The 12,029-nt window shown below is 53.1% G+C and overlaps 18 non-coding genes across 18 annotated transcripts; 9 read left to right on the forward strand and 9 right to left on the reverse strand.

The window, feature by feature from the left end:
- The first annotated feature begins 289 nt into the window (after window positions 1–289).
- trnan-guu (transfer RNA asparagine (anticodon GUU)) lies at window positions 290–363 on the forward strand. Its single transcript has one exon. It is a non-coding gene; the product is annotated as a tRNA-Asn (tRNA).
- Window positions 364–868: 505 nt separating this feature from the next.
- Window positions 869–941, reverse strand: trnak-cuu (transfer RNA lysine (anticodon CUU)). The gene has a single exon. It is a non-coding gene; the product is annotated as a tRNA-Lys (tRNA).
- Window positions 942–1,666: 725 nt separating this feature from the next.
- trnan-guu (transfer RNA asparagine (anticodon GUU)) lies at window positions 1,667–1,740 on the forward strand. The gene has a single exon. It is a non-coding gene; the product is annotated as a tRNA-Asn (tRNA).
- Window positions 1,741–2,245: 505 nt separating this feature from the next.
- On the reverse strand, window positions 2,246–2,318 carry trnak-cuu (transfer RNA lysine (anticodon CUU)). The gene has a single exon. It is a non-coding gene; the product is annotated as a tRNA-Lys (tRNA).
- Window positions 2,319–3,044: 726 nt separating this feature from the next.
- On the forward strand, window positions 3,045–3,118 carry trnan-guu (transfer RNA asparagine (anticodon GUU)). Its single transcript has one exon. It is a non-coding gene; the product is annotated as a tRNA-Asn (tRNA).
- A 505-nt stretch (window positions 3,119–3,623) lies between these two features.
- trnak-cuu (transfer RNA lysine (anticodon CUU)) lies at window positions 3,624–3,696 on the reverse strand. Its single transcript has one exon. It is a non-coding gene; the product is annotated as a tRNA-Lys (tRNA).
- Window positions 3,697–4,422: 726 nt separating this feature from the next.
- On the forward strand, window positions 4,423–4,496 carry trnan-guu (transfer RNA asparagine (anticodon GUU)). The gene has a single exon. It is a non-coding gene; the product is annotated as a tRNA-Asn (tRNA).
- Window positions 4,497–5,001: 505 nt separating this feature from the next.
- On the reverse strand, window positions 5,002–5,074 carry trnak-cuu (transfer RNA lysine (anticodon CUU)). The gene has a single exon. It is a non-coding gene; the product is annotated as a tRNA-Lys (tRNA).
- Window positions 5,075–5,799: 725 nt separating this feature from the next.
- On the forward strand, window positions 5,800–5,873 carry trnan-guu (transfer RNA asparagine (anticodon GUU)). The gene has a single exon. It is a non-coding gene; the product is annotated as a tRNA-Asn (tRNA).
- Window positions 5,874–6,378: 505 nt separating this feature from the next.
- On the reverse strand, window positions 6,379–6,451 carry trnak-cuu (transfer RNA lysine (anticodon CUU)). The gene has a single exon. It is a non-coding gene; the product is annotated as a tRNA-Lys (tRNA).
- A 725-nt stretch (window positions 6,452–7,176) lies between these two features.
- On the forward strand, window positions 7,177–7,250 carry trnan-guu (transfer RNA asparagine (anticodon GUU)). Its single transcript has one exon. It is a non-coding gene; the product is annotated as a tRNA-Asn (tRNA).
- A 505-nt stretch (window positions 7,251–7,755) lies between these two features.
- On the reverse strand, window positions 7,756–7,828 carry trnak-cuu (transfer RNA lysine (anticodon CUU)). The gene has a single exon. It is a non-coding gene; the product is annotated as a tRNA-Lys (tRNA).
- A 711-nt stretch (window positions 7,829–8,539) lies between these two features.
- trnan-guu (transfer RNA asparagine (anticodon GUU)) lies at window positions 8,540–8,613 on the forward strand. Its single transcript has one exon. It is a non-coding gene; the product is annotated as a tRNA-Asn (tRNA).
- A 505-nt stretch (window positions 8,614–9,118) lies between these two features.
- trnak-cuu (transfer RNA lysine (anticodon CUU)) lies at window positions 9,119–9,191 on the reverse strand. Its single transcript has one exon. It is a non-coding gene; the product is annotated as a tRNA-Lys (tRNA).
- A 725-nt stretch (window positions 9,192–9,916) lies between these two features.
- On the forward strand, window positions 9,917–9,990 carry trnan-guu (transfer RNA asparagine (anticodon GUU)). Its single transcript has one exon. It is a non-coding gene; the product is annotated as a tRNA-Asn (tRNA).
- A 505-nt stretch (window positions 9,991–10,495) lies between these two features.
- trnak-cuu (transfer RNA lysine (anticodon CUU)) lies at window positions 10,496–10,568 on the reverse strand. The gene has a single exon. It is a non-coding gene; the product is annotated as a tRNA-Lys (tRNA).
- A 711-nt stretch (window positions 10,569–11,279) lies between these two features.
- trnan-guu (transfer RNA asparagine (anticodon GUU)) lies at window positions 11,280–11,353 on the forward strand. Its single transcript has one exon. It is a non-coding gene; the product is annotated as a tRNA-Asn (tRNA).
- A 505-nt stretch (window positions 11,354–11,858) lies between these two features.
- trnak-cuu (transfer RNA lysine (anticodon CUU)) lies at window positions 11,859–11,931 on the reverse strand. Its single transcript has one exon. It is a non-coding gene; the product is annotated as a tRNA-Lys (tRNA).
- Window positions 11,932–12,029: the final 98 nt, after the last annotated feature.

A 12,029-nucleotide genomic window follows, 5' to 3' on the forward strand; every position in this document is an offset into this window, starting at 1 on the left:
ACATTTGTCTTTTCGGCCTATGGATTGATTCTAGCCAAACCTTAACCGGAAGGCGGGATTTGTAGCAGCAGCGTTTGCGAAAAAACACAGCCCTTTCCTCTTATCTCCAGTGTCGTGCTACTAATCAGCAGTAGTTATGCTATTAATCAGCGGGGCCCATAAGGGGCGGGTCGGCCGGCCGGCAAACCGTGTCTCCGGCAGCCCACGGCTCATTTGCGGCACAACAGGGCCGACGATCCTCTTTCGACGATCCTCTTTCGACGATCCTCTTTCCACAGGGAGCAGGCGGGTCTCTGTGGCGCAATCGGTTAGCGCGTTCGGCTGTTAACCGAAAGGTTGGTGGTTCAAGCCCACCCAGGGACGGCAAGGCTTTTCTTAGCCCGCCAGGTGCCACACAAGCTTTCCCATAACGCGTCGTGGACCTCACAGACCGCGACCGGAGGCGGGTGCTTGTTGTTGGCTGGGGCGACCTGGAAACCTCTCGCCTAACCTGGGGCTCACCTGTTGTTTTGCTGATTGTCATACAGAGCAAGAGGCTCTTAAACTCACAGCCCAGCTTGCAAAATGCGTAGGCGGTCACCTAGTAGCCTCGCAGATCACAATCGCCTGAGAGAGCGGCGGCTTGGCTGACATGACCTGCAAAGGCGTCTTCAGAGAGCCTTTGGTGCCAGGCTCAGCGATCGTCAACAGTGACTGGTAGAACCACACTGCCAGCGCGGAGGGATCTCTGGATGAAACTTTCACCCGCAGAGTGCACTTTATCCATCTATGGTTTTCCTTGGTATTTATTTAATTTGCTATCATTTTCTTCTCCTGAGGCGGTAAAGTCGGCCTTTGGGCTCGTCCCGGCTCCCGCAAAAGCACCGCTCGCCCAACGTGGGGCTCGAACCCACGACCCTGAGATTAAGAGTCTCATGCTCTACCGACTGAGCTAGCCGGGCACGCCAAAGGGGCCGCCCACTTGGAAAAAAGCGGGTCCCCTACTGCCCAGACGGCTGAGATTTCTTTGATCTGATGCAGTCTGAGGGCAAAAACGCCCATAAATTTCCCAAGACGCCGGTTAAAAACACCACGCCCTTCACATGACGGTCTCTGTTGCACTGACTGTTAGAGACTTTTTTTTTATTTATTTTTTTTCCCCACCTCTCTTAAGCCATTTTGTCTGCGCCAACCCTAAGCACCAAATATAAAGAAGCGATTGTGGCAGGCCAGCTAGTGTGTAGAACTTTTAGAAGTCAAAGAGATTGAAACCTGAAATGGTGGAATTTCATGGACATTTTTGGCAGATTTTCGTGAAGGCTGTGGCTATCGTACTGATCTTCGTTTCCAACCCGAGAATTGGTATTGTCCCGCCTCCCTGTCACCCTATTGGTTGGCACATTTGTCTTTTCGGCCTATGGATTGATTCTAGCCAAACCTTAACCGGAAGGCGGGATTTGTAGCAGCAGCGTTTGCGAAAAAACACAGCCCTTTCCTCTTATCTCCAGTGTCGTGCTACTAATCAGCAGTAGTTATGCTATTAATCAGCGGGGCCCATAAGGGGCGGGTCGGCCGGCCGGCAAACCGTGTCTCCGGCAGCCCACGGCTCATTTGCGGCACAACAGGGCCGACGATCCTCTTTCGACGATCCTCTTTCGACGATCCTCTTTCCACAGGGAGCAGGCGGGTCTCTGTGGCGCAATCGGTTAGCGCGTTCGGCTGTTAACCGAAAGGTTGGTGGTTCAAGCCCACCCAGGGACGGCAAGGCTTTTCTTAGCCCGCCAGGTGCCACACAAGCTTTCCCATAACGCGTCGTGGACCTCACAGACCGCGACCGGAGGCGGGTGCTTGTTGTTGGCTGGGGCGACCTGGAAACCTCTCGCCTAACCTGGGGCTCACCTGTTGTTTTGCTGATTGTCATACAGAGCAAGAGGCTCTTAAACTCACAGCCCAGCTTGCAAAATGCGTAGGCGGTCACCTAGTAGCCTCGCAGATCACAATCGCCTGAGAGAGCGGCGGCTTGGCTGACATGACCTGCAAAGGCGTCTTCAGAGAGCCTTTGGTGCCAGGCTCAGCGATCGTCAACAGTGACTGGTAGAACCACACTGCCAGCGCGGAGGGATCTCTGGATGAAACTTTCACCCGCAGAGTGCACTTTATCCATCTATGGTTTTCCTTGGTATTTATTTAATTTGCTATCATTTTCTTCTCCTGAGGCGGTAAAGTCGGCCTTTGGGCTCGTCCCGGCTCCCGCAAAAGCACCGCTCGCCCAACGTGGGGCTCGAACCCACGACCCTGAGATTAAGAGTCTCATGCTCTACCGACTGAGCTAGCCGGGCACGCCAAAGGGGCCGCCCACTTGGAAAAAAGCGGGTCCCCTACTGCCCAGACGGCTGAGATTTCTTTGATCTGATGCAGTCTGAGGGCAAAAACGCCCATAAATTTCCCAAGACGCCGGTTAAAAACACCACGCCCTTCACATGACGGTCTCTGTTGCACTGACTGTTAGAGACTTTTTTTTTATTTATTTTTTTTCCCCACCTCTCTTAAGCCATTTTGTCTGCGCCAACCCTAAGCACCAAATATAAAGAAGCGATTGTGGCAGGCCAGCTAGTGTGTAGAACTTTTAGAAGTCAAAGAGATTGAAACCTGAAATGGTGGAATTTCATGGACATTTTTGGCAGATTTTCGTGAAGGCTGTGGCTATCGTACTGATCTTCGTTTCCAACCCGAGAATTGGTATTGTCCCGCCTCCCTGTCACCCTATTGGTTGGCACATTTGTCTTTTCGGCCTATGGATTGATTCTAGCCAAACCTTAACCGGAAGGCGGGATTTGTAGCAGCAGCGTTTGCGAAAAAACACAGCCCTTTCCTCTTATCTCCAGTGTCGTGCTACTAATCAGCAGTAGTTATGCTATTAATCAGCGGGGGCCCATAAGGGGCGGGTCGGCCGGCCGGCAAACCGTGTCTCCGGCAGCCCACGGCTCATTTGCGGCACAACAGGGCCGACGATCCTCTTTCGACGATCCTCTTTCGACGATCCTCTTTCCACAGGGAGCAGGCGGGTCTCTGTGGCGCAATCGGTTAGCGCGTTCGGCTGTTAACCGAAAGGTTGGTGGTTCAAGCCCACCCAGGGACGGCAAGGCTTTTCTTAGCCCGCCAGGTGCCACACAAGCTTTCCCATAACGCGTCGTGGACCTCACAGACCGCGACCGGAGGCGGGTGCTTGTTGTTGGCTGGGGCGACCTGGAAACCTCTCGCCTAACCTGGGGCTCACCTGTTGTTTTGCTGATTGTCATACAGAGCAAGAGGCTCTTAAACTCACAGCCCAGCTTGCAAAATGCGTAGGCGGTCACCTAGTAGCCTCGCAGATCACAATCGCCTGAGAGAGCGGCGGCTTGGCTGACATGACCTGCAAAGGCGTCTTCAGAGAGCCTTTGGTGCCAGGCTCAGCGATCGTCAACAGTGACTGGTAGAACCACACTGCCAGCGCGGAGGGATCTCTGGATGAAACTTTCACCCGCAGAGTGCACTTTATCCATCTATGGTTTTCCTTGGTATTTATTTAATTTGCTATCATTTTCTTCTCCTGAGGCGGTAAAGTCGGCCTTTGGGCTCGTCCCGGCTCCCGCAAAAGCACCGCTCGCCCAACGTGGGGCTCGAACCCACGACCCTGAGATTAAGAGTCTCATGCTCTACCGACTGAGCTAGCCGGGCACGCCAAAGGGGCCGCCCACTTGGAAAAAAGCGGGTCCCCTACTGCCCAGACGGCTGAGATTTCTTTGATCTGATGCAGTCTGAGGGCAAAAACGCCCATAAATTTCCCAAGACGCCGGTTAAAAACACCACGCCCTTCACATGACGGTCTCTGTTGCACTGACTGTTAGAGACTTTTTTTTTTATTTATTTTTTTTCCCCACCTCTCTTAAGCCATTTTGTCTGCGCCAACCCTAAGCACCAAATATAAAGAAGCGATTGTGGCAGGCCAGCTAGTGTGTAGAACTTTTAGAAGTCAAAGAGATTGAAACCTGAAATGGTGGAATTTCATGGACATTTTTGGCAGATTTTCGTGAAGGCTGTGGCTATCGTACTGATCTTCGTTTCCAACCCGAGAATTGGTATTGTCCCGCCTCCCTGTCACCCTATTGGTTGGCACATTTGTCTTTTCGGCCTATGGATTGATTCTAGCCAAACCTTAACCGGAAGGCGGGATTTGTAGCAGCAGCGTTTGCGAAAAAACACAGCCCTTTCCTCTTATCTCCAGTGTCGTGCTACTAATCAGCAGTAGTTATGCTATTAATCAGCGGGGCCCATAAGGGGCGGGTCGGCCGGCCGGCAAACCGTGTCTCCGGCAGCCCACGGCTCATTTGCGGCACAACAGGGCCGACGATCCTCTTTCGACGATCCTCTTTCGACGATCCTCTTTCCACAGGGAGCAGGCGGGTCTCTGTGGCGCAATCGGTTAGCGCGTTCGGCTGTTAACCGAAAGGTTGGTGGTTCAAGCCCACCCAGGGACGGCAAGGCTTTTCTTAGCCCGCCAGGTGCCACACAAGCTTTCCCATAACGCGTCGTGGACCTCACAGACCGCGACCGGAGGCGGGTGCTTGTTGTTGGCTGGGGCGACCTGGAAACCTCTCGCCTAACCTGGGGCTCACCTGTTGTTTTGCTGATTGTCATACAGAGCAAGAGGCTCTTAAACTCACAGCCCAGCTTGCAAAATGCGTAGGCGGTCACCTAGTAGCCTCGCAGATCACAATCGCCTGAGAGAGCGGCGGCTTGGCTGACATGACCTGCAAAGGCGTCTTCAGAGAGCCTTTGGTGCCAGGCTCAGCGATCGTCAACAGTGACTGGTAGAACCACACTGCCAGCGCGGAGGGATCTCTGGATGAAACTTTCACCCGCAGAGTGCACTTTATCCATCTATGGTTTTCCTTGGTATTTATTTAATTTGCTATCATTTTCTTCTCCTGAGGCGGTAAAGTCGGCCTTTGGGCTCGTCCCGGCTCCCGCAAAAGCACCGCTCGCCCAACGTGGGGCTCGAACCCACGACCCTGAGATTAAGAGTCTCATGCTCTACCGACTGAGCTAGCCGGGCACGCCAAAGGGGCCGCCCACTTGGAAAAAAGCGGGTCCCCTACTGCCCAGACGGCTGAGATTTCTTTGATCTGATGCAGTCTGAGGGCAAAAACGCCCATAAATTTCCCAAGACGCCGGTTAAAAACACCACGCCCTTCACATGACGGTCTCTGTTGCACTGACTGTTAGAGACTTTTTTTTTATTTATTTTTTTTCCCCACCTCTCTTAAGCCATTTTGTCTGCGCCAACCCTAAGCACCAAATATAAAGAAGCGATTGTGGCAGGCCAGCTAGTGTGTAGAACTTTTAGAAGTCAAAGAGATTGAAACCTGAAATGGTGGAATTTCATGGACATTTTTGGCAGATTTTCGTGAAGGCTGTGGCTATCGTACTGATCTTCGTTTCCAACCCGAGAATTGGTATTGTCCCGCCTCCCTGTCACCCTATTGGTTGGCACATTTGTCTTTTCGGCCTATGGATTGATTCTAGCCAAACCTTAACCGGAAGGCGGGATTTGTAGCAGCAGCGTTTGCGAAAAAACACAGCCCTTTCCTCTTATCTCCAGTGTCGTGCTACTAATCAGCAGTAGTTATGCTATTAATCAGCGGGGCCCATAAGGGGCGGGTCGGCCGGCCGGCAAACCGTGTCTCCGGCAGCCCACGGCTCATTTGCGGCACAACAGGGCCGACGATCCTCTTTCGACGATCCTCTTTCGACGATCCTCTTTCCACAGGGAGCAGGCGGGTCTCTGTGGCGCAATCGGTTAGCGCGTTCGGCTGTTAACCGAAAGGTTGGTGGTTCAAGCCCACCCAGGGACGGCAAGGCTTTTCTTAGCCCGCCAGGTGCCACACAAGCTTTCCCATAACGCGTCGTGGACCTCACAGACCGCGACCGGAGGCGGGTGCTTGTTGTTGGCTGGGGCGACCTGGAAACCTCTCGCCTAACCTGGGGCTCACCTGTTGTTTTGCTGATTGTCATACAGAGCAAGAGGCTCTTAAACTCACAGCCCAGCTTGCAAAATGCGTAGGCGGTCACCTAGTAGCCTCGCAGATCACAATCGCCTGAGAGAGCGGCGGCTTGGCTGACATGACCTGCAAAGGCGTCTTCAGAGAGCCTTTGGTGCCAGGCTCAGCGATCGTCAACAGTGACTGGTAGAACCACACTGCCAGCGCGGAGGGATCTCTGGATGAAACTTTCACCCGCAGAGTGCACTTTATCCATCTATGGTTTTCCTTGGTATTTATTTAATTTGCTATCATTTTCTTCTCCTGAGGCGGTAAAGTCGGCCTTTGGGCTCGTCCCGGCTCCCGCAAAAGCACCGCTCGCCCAACGTGGGGCTCGAACCCACGACCCTGAGATTAAGAGTCTCATGCTCTACCGACTGAGCTAGCCGGGCACGCCAAAGGGGCCGCCCACTTGGAAAAAAGCGGGTCCCCTACTGCCCAGACGGCTGAGATTTCTTTGATCTGATGCAGTCTGAGGGCAAAAACGCCCATAAATTTCCCAAGACGCCGGTTAAAAACACCACGCCCTTCACATGACGGTCTCTGTTGCACTGACTGTTAGAGACTTTTTTTTTATTTATTTTTTTTCCCCACCTCTCTTAAGCCATTTTGTCTGCGCCAACCCTAAGCACCAAATATAAAGAAGCGATTGTGGCAGGCCAGCTAGTGTGTAGAACTTTTAGAAGTCAAAGAGATTGAAACCTGAAATGGTGGAATTTCATGGACATTTTTGGCAGATTTTCGTGAAGGCTGTGGCTATCGTACTGATCTTCGTTTCCAACCCGAGAATTGGTATTGTCCCGCCTCCCTGTCACCCTATTGGTTGGCACATTTGTCTTTTCGGCCTATGGATTGATTCTAGCCAAACCTTAACCGGAAGGCGGGATTTGTAGCAGCAGCGTTTGCGAAAAAACACAGCCCTTTCCTCTTATCTCCAGTGTCGTGCTACTAATCAGCAGTAGTTATGCTATTAATCAGCGGGGCCCATAAGGGGCGGGTCGGCCGGCCGGCAAACCGTGTCTCCGGCAGCCCACGGCTCATTTGCGGCACAACAGGGCCGACGATCCTCTTTCGACGATCCTCTTTCGACGATCCTCTTTCCACAGGGAGCAGGCGGGTCTCTGTGGCGCAATCGGTTAGCGCGTTCGGCTGTTAACCGAAAGGTTGGTGGTTCAAGCCCACCCAGGGACGGCAAGGCTTTTCTTAGCCCGCCAGGTGCCACACAAGCTTTCCCATAACGCGTCGTGGACCTCACAGACCGCGACCGGAGGCGGGTGCTTGTTGTTGGCTGGGGCGACCTGGAAACCTCTCGCCTAACCTGGGGCTCACCTGTTGTTTTGCTGATTGTCATACAGAGCAAGAGGCTCTTAAACTCACAGCCCAGCTTGCAAAATGCGTAGGCGGTCACCTAGTAGCCTCGCAGATCACAATCGCCTGAGAGAGCGGCGGCTTGGCTGACATGACCTGCAAAGGCGTCTTCAGAGAGCCTTTGGTGCCAGGCTCAGCGATCGTCAACAGTGACTGGTAGAACCACACTGCCAGCGCGGAGGGATCTCTGGATGAAACTTTCACCCGCAGAGTGCACTTTATCCATCTATGGTTTTCCTTGGTATTTATTTAATTTGCTATCATTTTCTTCTCCTGAGGCGGTAAAGTCGGCCTTTGGGCTCGTCCCGGCTCCCGCAAAAGCACCGCTCGCCCAACGTGGGGCTCGAACCCACGACCCTGAGATTAAGAGTCTCATGCTCTACCGACTGAGCTAGCCGGGCACGCCAAAGGGGCCGCCCACTTGGAAAAAAGCGGGTCCCCTACTGCCCAGACGGCTGAGATTTCTTTGATCTGATGCAGTCTGAGGGCAAAAACGCCCATAAATTTCCCAAGACGCCGGTTAAAAACACCACGCCCTTCACATGACGGTCTCTGTTGCACTGACTGTTAGAGACTTTTTTTTTAGTTATTTTTTTTCCCCACCTCTCTTAAGCCATTTTGTCTGCGCCAACCCTAAGCACCAAATATAAAGAAGCGATTGTGGCAGGCCAGCTAGTGTGTAGAACTTTTAGAAGTCAAAGAGATTGAAACCTGAAATGGTGGAATTTCATGGACATTTTTGGCAGATTTTCGTGAAGGCTGTGGCTATCGTACTGATCTTCGTTTCCAACCCGAGAATTGGTATTGTCCCGCCTCCCTGTCACCCTATTGGTTGGCACATTTGTCTTTTCGGCCTATGGATTGATTCTAGCCAAACCTTAACCGGAAGGCGGGATTTGTAGCAGCAGCGTTTGCGAAAAAACACAGCCCTTTCCTCTTATCTCCAGTGTCGTGCTACTAATCAGCAGTAGTTATGCTATTAATCAGCGGGGCCCATAAGGGGCGGGTCGGCCGGCCGGCAAACCGTGTCTCCGGCAGCCCACGGCTCATTTGCGGCACAACAGGGCCGACCATCCTCTTTCGACGATCCTCTTTCCACAGGGAGCAGGCGGGTCTCTGTGGCGCAATCGGTTAGCGCGTTCGGCTGTTAACCGAAAGGTTGGTGGTTCAAGCCCACCCAGGGACGGCAAGGCTTTTCTTAGCCCGCCAGGTGCCACACAAGCTTTCCCATAACGCGTCGTGGACCTCACAGACCGCGACCGGAGGCGGGTGCTTGTTGTTGGCTGGTGCGACCTGGAAACCTCTCGCCTAACCTGGGGCTCACCTGTTGTTTTGCTGATTGTCATACAGAGCAAGAGGCTCTTAAACTCACAGCCCAGCTTGCAAAATGCGTAGGCGGTCACCTAGTAGCCTCGCAGATCACAATCGCCTGAGAGAGCGGCGGCTTGGCTGACATGACCTGCAAAGGCGTCTTCAGAGAGCCTTTGGTGCCAGGCTCAGCGATCGTCAACAGTGACTGGTAGAACCACACTGCCAGCGCGGAGGGATCTCTGGATGAAACTTTCACCCGCAGAGTGCACTTTATCCATCTATGGTTTTCCTTGGTATTTATTTAATTTGCTATCATTTTCTTCTCCTGAGGCGGTAAAGTCGGCCTTTGGGCTCGTCCCGGCTCCCGCAAAAGCACCGCTCGCCCAACGTGGGGCTCGAACCCACGACCCTGAGATTAAGAGTCTCATGCTCTACCGACTGAGCTAGCCGGGCACGCCAAAGGGGCCGCCCACTTGGAAAAAAGCGGGTCCCCTACTGCCCAGACGGCTGAGATTTCTTTGATCTGATGCAGTCTGAGGGCAAAAACGCCCATAAATTTCCCAAGACGCCGGTTAAAAACACCACGCCCTTCACATGACGGTCTCTGTTGCACTGACTGTTAGAGACTTTTTTTTTAGTTATTTTTTTTCCCCACCTCTCTTAAGCCATTTTGTCTGCGCCAACCCTAAGCACCAAATATAAAGAAGCGATTGTGGCAGGCCAGCTAGTGTGTAGAACTTTTAGAAGTCAAAGAGATTGAAACCTGAAATGGTGGAATTTCATGGACATTTTTGGCAGATTTTCGTGAAGGCTGTGGCTATCGTACTGATCTTCGTTTCCAACCCGAGAATTGGTATTGTCCCGCCTCCCTGTCACCCTATTGGTTGGCACATTTGTCTTTTCGGCCTATGGATTGATTCTAGCCAAACCTTAACCGGAAGGCGGGATTTGTAGCAGCAGCGTTTGCGAAAAAACACAGCCCTTTCCTCTTATCTCCAGTGTCGTGCTACTAATCAGCAGTAGTTATGCTATTAATCAGCGGGGCCCATAAGGGGCGGGTCGGCCGGCCGGCAAACCGTGTCTCCGGCAGCCCACGGCTCATTTGCGGCACAACAGGGCCGACGATCCTCTTTCGACGATCCTCTTTCGACGATCCTCTTTCCACAGGGAGCAGGCGGGTCTCTGTGGCGCAATCGGTTAGCGCGTTCGGCTGTTAACCGAAAGGTTGGTGGTTCAAGCCCACCCAGGGACGGCAAGGCTTTTCTTAGCCCGCCAGGTGCCACACAAGCTTTCCCATAACGCGTCGTGGACCTCACAGACCGCGACCGGAGGCGGGTGCTTGTTGTTGGCTGGTGCGACCTGGAAACCTCTCGCCTAACCTGGGGCTCACCTGTTGTTTTGCTGATTGTCATACAGAGCAAGAGGCTCTTAAACTCACAGCCCAGCTTGCAAAATGCGTAGGCGGTCACCTAGTAGCCTCGCAGATCACAATCGCCTGAGAGAGCGGCGGCTTGGCTGACATGACCTGCAAAGGCGTCTTCAGAGAGCCTTTGGTGCCAGGCTCAGCGATCGTCAACAGTGACTGGTAGAACCACACTGCCAGCGCGGAGGGATCTCTGGATGAAACTTTCACCCGCAGAGTGCACTTTATCCATCTATGGTTTTCCTTGGTATTTATTTAATTTGCTATCATTTTCTTCTCCTGAGGCGGTAAAGTCGGCCTTTGGGCTCGTCCCGGCTCCCGCAAAAGCACCGCTCGCCCAACGTGGGGCTCGAACCCACGACCCTGAGATTAAGAGTCTCATGCTCTACCGACTGAGCTAGCCGGGCACGCCAAAGGGGCCGCCCACTTGGAAAAAAGCGGGTCCCCTACTGCCCAGACGGCTGAGATTTCTTTGATCTGATGCAGTCTGAGGGCAAAAACGCCCATAAATTTCCCAAGACGCCGGTTAAAAACACCACGCCCTTCACATGACGGTCTCTGTTGCACTGACTGTTAGAGACTTTTTTTTTATTTATTTTTTTTCCCCACCTCTCTTAAGCCATTTTGTCTGCGCCAACCCTAAGCACCAAATATAAAGAAGCGATTGTGGCAGGCCAGCTAGTGTGTAGAACTTTTAGAAGTCAAAGAGATTGAAACCTGAAATGGTGGAATTTCATGGACATTTTTGGCAGATTTTCGTGAAGGCTGTGGCTATCGTACTGATCTTCGTTTCCAACCCGAGAATTGGTATTGTCCCGCCTCCCTGTCACCCTATTGGTTGGCACATTTGTCTTTTCGGCCTATGGATTGATTCTAGCCAAACCTTAACCGGAAGGCGGGATTTGTAGCAGCAGCGTTTGCGAAAAAACACAGCCCTTTCCTCTTATCTCCAGTGTCGTGCTACTAATCAGCAGTAGTTATGCTATTAATCAGCGGGGCCCATAAGGGGCGGGTCGGCCGGCCGGCAAACCGTGTCTCCGGCAGCCCACGGCTCATTTGCGGCACAACAGGGCCGACCATCCTCTTTCGACGATCCTCTTTCCACAGGGAGCAGGCGGGTCTCTGTGGCGCAATCGGTTAGCGCGTTCGGCTGTTAACCGAAAGGTTGGTGGTTCAAGCCCACCCAGGGACGGCAAGGCTTTTCTTAGCCCGCCAGGTGCCACACAAGCTTTCCCATAACGCGTCGTGGACCTCACAGACCGCGACCGGAGGCGGGTGCTTGTTGTTGGCTGGTGCGACCTGGAAACCTCTCGCCTAACCTGGGGCTCACCTGTTGTTTTGCTGATTGTCATACAGAGCAAGAGGCTCTTAAACTCACAGCCCAGCTTGCAAAATGCGTAGGCGGTCACCTAGTAGCCTCGCAGATCACAATCGCCTGAGAGAGCGGCGGCTTGGCTGACATGACCTGCAAAGGCGTCTTCAGAGAGCCTTTGGTGCCAGGCTCAGCGATCGTCAACAGTGACTGGTAGAACCACACTGCCAGCGCGGAGGGATCTCTGGATGAAACTTTCACCCGCAGAGTGCACTTTATCCATCTATGGTTTTCCTTGGTATTTATTTAATTTGCTATCATTTTCTTCTCCTGAGGCGGTAAAGTCGGCCTTTGGGCTCGTCCCGGCTCCCGCAAAAGCACCGCTCGCCCAACGTGGGGCTCGAACCCACGACCCTGAGATTAAGAGTCTCATGCTCTACCGACTGAGCTAGCCGGGCACGCCAAAGGGGCCGCCCACTTGGAAAAAAGCGGGTCCCCTACTGCCCAGACGGCTGAGATTTCTTTGATCTGATGCAGTCTGAGGGCAAAAACGCCC

Source organism: Tachysurus vachellii, chromosome 7, assembly GCF_030014155.1.
Source record: "Tachysurus vachellii isolate PV-2020 chromosome 7, HZAU_Pvac_v1, whole genome shotgun sequence".
NCBI lineage: Eukaryota > Metazoa > Chordata > Actinopteri > Siluriformes > Bagridae > Tachysurus > Tachysurus vachellii.